At 37.5% G+C, this 5,000-nt stretch overlaps 1 non-coding gene across 1 annotated transcript in view; it reads left to right on the top strand.

Moving 5' to 3' along the window:
* Positions 1-4,934: 4,934 nt before the first annotated feature.
* LOC143175767 (small subunit ribosomal RNA) overlaps positions 4,935-5,000 on the top strand; it is a 1,921-nt gene continuing 1,855 nt past the window's right edge. The window contains exon 1 of the ribosomal RNA XR_013000448.1: positions 4,935-5,000. This exon is cut by the window's right edge and continues 1,855 nt beyond it. This is a non-coding gene — a ribosomal RNA (small subunit ribosomal RNA).

Genomic DNA, 5,000 nt, shown 5'->3' with positions numbered 1-5,000 from the left:
ATTCTTGACCGTTCGGACTTAGAAAAATTTCGAGTACCTCGGATCGCCGGCTGGAATTACCGCACGGCCTGGACAGCCCGCATCGACCGATACATTTTTTCCATTTTCAGTGAAAAAAAAATTTTTGTCAATTTTCTCAACGTTAAAAACGTTAATAAACTGCGTTTTTATGCGTGGATTAAACATTGAAAAAATTTTGAAATATGTGATGAAAAAGTTTACTCTTGACCGTTCGGACTTAGAAAAATTTCGAGTACCTCGGATCGCCGGCTGGAATTACCGCACGGCCTGGACAGCCCGCATCGACCGATACATTTTTTCCATTTTCAGTGAAAAAAAAATTTTTGTCAATTTTCTTAACGTTAAAAACGTTAATAAACTGCGTTTTTATGCGTGGATTAAACATTAAAAAAATTTTGAAATATGTGATGAAAAAGTTTACTCTTGACCGTCGGGACTTAGAAAAATTTCGAGTACCCCGGATCGCCTGCTGGAATTACCGCACGGCCTGGATAGCCCGCATCGACCGATACATTTTTTCCATTTTCAGTGAAAAAAAAATTTTTGTCAATTTTCTCAACGTTAAAAACGTTAATAAACTGCGTTTTTATGCGTGGATTAAACATTAAAAAAATTTTGAAATATGTGATGAAAAAGTTTACTCTTGACCGTTCGGACTTAGAAAAATTTCGAGTACCTCGGATCGCCGGCTGGAATTACCGCACGGCATGGACAGCCCGCATCGACCGATACATTTTTTCCATTTTCAGTGAAAAAAAAATTTTTGTCAATTTTCTCAACGTTAAAAACGTTAATAAACTGCGTTTTTATGCGTGGATTAAACATTAAAAAAATTTTGAAATATGTGATGAAAAAGTTTACTCTTGACCGTCGGGACTTAGAAAAATTTCGAGTACCCCGGATCGCCTGCTGGAATTACCGCACGGCCTGGATAGCCCGCATCGACCGATACATTTTTTCCATTTTCAGTGAAAAAAAAATTTTTGTCAATTTTCTCAACGTTAAAAACGTTAATAAACTGCGTTTTTATGCGTGGATTAAACATTAAAAAAATTTTGAAATATGTGATGAAAAAGTTTACTCTTGACCGTCGGGACTTAGAAAAATTTCGAGTACCCCGGATCGCCTGCTGGCATTACCGCACGGCCTGGACAGCTCGCTCCGACGAATCGGTTTTTTCCATTTTTTCCGAAAAATAAATTTTTGTAATTTTTTTTAATGTCAAAAACGTTAATAAACGTCATGTTTACGCATGGATTAAACATTGAAATAATTTTAAAACGCTTATTAAAAAAGTTGTTGTCGACCGTGGGACTTAGAAAAATTTCGGGAAGTCCGATTCGCCTGCTGGAATTACCGCACGGGCTGGACACCTCGCTCCGACGAATCGGTTTTTTCCATTTTTTTTGAAAAATAAATTTTTGTAATTTTTTTTAATGTTAAAAACGTTAATAAACGTCATGTTTACGCATGGATTAAACATTGAAATAATTTTAAAACGCTTATTAAAAAAGTTGGTGTCGACCGTGGGACTTAGAAAAATTTCGGGAAGTCCGATTCGCCTGCTGGAATTACCGCACGGGCTGGACACCTCGCTCCGACGAATCGGTTTTTTCCATTTTTTCCGAAAAATAAATTTTTGTAATTTTTTTTAATGTTAAAAACGTTAATAAACGTCATGTTTACGCATGGATTAAACATTGAAATAATTTTAAAACGCTTATTAAAAAAGTTGGTGTCGACCGTGGGACTTAGAAAAATTTCGGGAAGTCCGATTCGCCTGCTGGAATTACCGCACGGGCTGGACACCTCGCTCCGACGAATCGGTTTTTTCCATTTTTTTTGAAAAATAAATTTTTGTAATTTTTTTTAATGTTAAAAACGTTAATAAACGTCATGTTTACGCATGGATTAAACATTGAAATAATTTTAAAACGCTTATTAAAAAAGTTGGTGTCGACCGTGGGACTTAGAAAAATTTCGGGAAGTCCGATTCGCCTGCTGGAATTACCGCACGGGCTGGACACCTCGCTCCGACGAATCGGTTTTTTCCATTTTTTCCGAAAAATAAATTTTTGTAATTTTTTTTAATGTCAAAAACGTTAATAAACGTCATGTTTACGCATGGATTAAACATTGAAATAATTTTAAAACGCTTATTAAAAAAGTTGTTGTCGACCGTGGGACTTAGAAAAATTTCGGGAAGTCCGATTCGCCTGCTGGAATTACCGCACGGGCTGGACACCTCGCTCCGACGAATCGGTTTTTTCCATTTTTTTTGAAAAATAAATTTTTGTAATTTTTTTTAATGTTAAAAACGTTAATAAACGTCATGTTTACGCATGGATTAAACATTGAAATAATTTTAAAACGCTTATTAAAAAAGTTGTTGTCGACCGTGGGACTTAGAAAAATTTCGGGAAGTCCGATTCGCCTGCTGGAATTACCGCACGGGCTGGACACCTCGCTCCGACGAATCGGTTTTTTCCATTTTTTTTGAAAAATAAATTTTTGTAATTTTTTTTAATGTTAAAAACGTTAATAAACGTCATGTTTACGCATGGATTAAACATTGAAATAATTTTAAAACGCTTATTAAAAAAGTTGTTGTCGACCGTGGGACTTAGAAAAATTTCGGGAAGTCCGATTCGCCTGCTGGAATTACCGCACGGGCTGGACACCTCGCTCCGACGAATCGGTTTTTTCCATTTTTTTTGAAAAATAAATTTTTGTAATTTTTTTTAATGTTAAAAACGTTAATAAACGTCATGTTTACGCATGGATTAAACATTGAAATAATTTTAAAACGCTTATTAAAAAAGTTGGTGTCGACCGTGGGACTTAGAAAAATTTCGGGAAGTCCGATTCGCCTGCTGGAATTACCGCACGGGCTGGACACCTCGCTCCGACGAATCGGTTTTTTCCATTTTTTTTGAAAAATAAATTTTTGTAATTTTTTTTAATGTTAAAAACGTTAATAAACGTCATGTTTACGCATGGATTAAACATTGAAATAATTTTAAAACGCTTATTAAAAAAGTTGGTGTCGACCGTGGGACTTAGAAAAATTTCGGGAAGTCCGATTCGCCTGCTGGAATTACCGCACGGGCTGGACACCTCGCTCCGACGAATCGGTTTTTTCCATTTTTTTTGAAAAATAAATTTTTGTAATTTTTTTTAATGTTAAAAACGTTAATAAACGTCATGTTTACGCATGGATTAAACATTGAAATAATTTTAAAACGCTTATTAAAAAAGTTGGTGTCGACCGTGGGACTTAGAAAAATTTCGGGAAGTCCGATTCGCCTGCTGGAATTACCGCACGGGCTGGACACCTCGCTCCGACGAATCGGTTTTTTCCATTTTTTTTGAAAAATAAATTTTTGTAATTTTTTTTAATGTTAAAAACGTTAATAAACGTCATGTTTACGCATGGATTAAACATTGAAATAATTTTAAAACGCTTATTAAAAAAGTTTACTCTTGACCGTGGGGACTTAGAAAAATTCCGGCTTGCACGGATTCGACCACTCTGTTTTTCGGAGTTTCTGAGAAAAATAAATTTTTGTAATTTTTTTCATTATGATTTCTGAGTTCTCCCAGTAGTTTAATGTAAGGATTAAGCATTTAAAAATTTTTAAATCGAATATTAAAAAAGTTTACTCTTGCAATTTTTGGAAAAAAAAAATTCTAAAAAATTTTTCTTTCGGTGGAAACTAACGTTTAATATGTACAATAACGATTTATCGAATAAAAATCGTATGTTAATATATGTTCGAATCGACCATAGTTTCAGCGGCTAAGTACCAGCAGCCCGGCCGGTTGGTCTGTACGCGCGGCAGTTTACCACCATAAGCGCCCGTGCTGAGCGGCCGGCGCCGCGGTCGTCGCGGCCGCCCGTTTGGTTACTATAAGAGAGCACGTCGGTTCGAGCGGACCGGTCGGCGCAGCGGCGGGCGAGCGGCTATTCTACGATCTCGGTCGAGAAGCAGTCGTTCAGCTCCTCGAGGTCCATTCCTCGACTGTTCTGTACCGCGTTCCGTTGCGAATTTTTCTCTACACAGCATGACCACGGGTCGGTGTCTCAGACCGAATGGCCCTTATGTGGTAAGCCCAGAATGTTGGGTTGGATACAACGTATATTCGTTATACTTGTACGACTCTCACATCAACTCTCAGAAACCCAAAAGGGGTTTTCTATCCGAGCGAAAATATATTTTTCGTATACAAAAATTTAATGGCAAAGACCAAACGAAATACTACACACAAAAAGGGGCGACGAACAAAAATTGTTCGAATGAAATATAATATATACATATAAAATTGAGGTGTCCTAAGAGAGAAATACATAAACTAAGAGGTATATATTATAAGAAATATATATTATTTCTGGGCAAAGAAGAGAGAACGAAAAGAAGAGTATGATCTTTAACGCGAGGGCCTCGACATGGGTACGCCTAGCATGGTTCGCGCTTTCTCGATATGTCCAGCATGTTAACGTACGCGGTCTTCGGACTTCGTGCGTTATGTCCGTGCTTACACGATGGAGAGCGCTCGAGCATACGTGCTTACAAACCTGAAAGTCGATGTGACATCCGAGATTCTTTTTCTTCTAAAAAGATCTCGGAGAGATACACGGGAGAGTTTGAAATTTTTGGAGGTCCTCCTGATGTATATGCGCGGATATACCCATGTGGTAATTCGTGCGGAGTTGGTAATCTAATAGTGGAGCGAAATTTACCAACTCGAAAGAGAAGAGAGAAGAGAGTAGAGAGAAGAGAGAGGAGAAAGAGAACTGTCTTAAAGACGAGAAAAAGTATCGTCGATCCGACTCTTAAGGGGAGAGAGTCGGCGACTAAGATATATATATACATACATATTTTTGCTTCGTATGATGAAAATTTACTCGAAGCTCCCTGGTTGATCCTGCCAGTAGTCATATGCTTGTCTCAAAGATTAAGCCATGCATGTCTCAGTAC

This window comes from Nomia melanderi, unplaced genomic scaffold (genome assembly GCF_051020985.1).
Source record: "Nomia melanderi isolate GNS246 unplaced genomic scaffold, iyNomMela1 scaffold0184, whole genome shotgun sequence".
Classification (NCBI taxonomy): Eukaryota; Metazoa; Arthropoda; class Insecta; order Hymenoptera; family Halictidae; genus Nomia; species Nomia melanderi.
The sequence above is the reverse complement of the archived record's forward strand: the minus strand, read 5'-3'. Positions and strand labels throughout refer to the sequence as shown.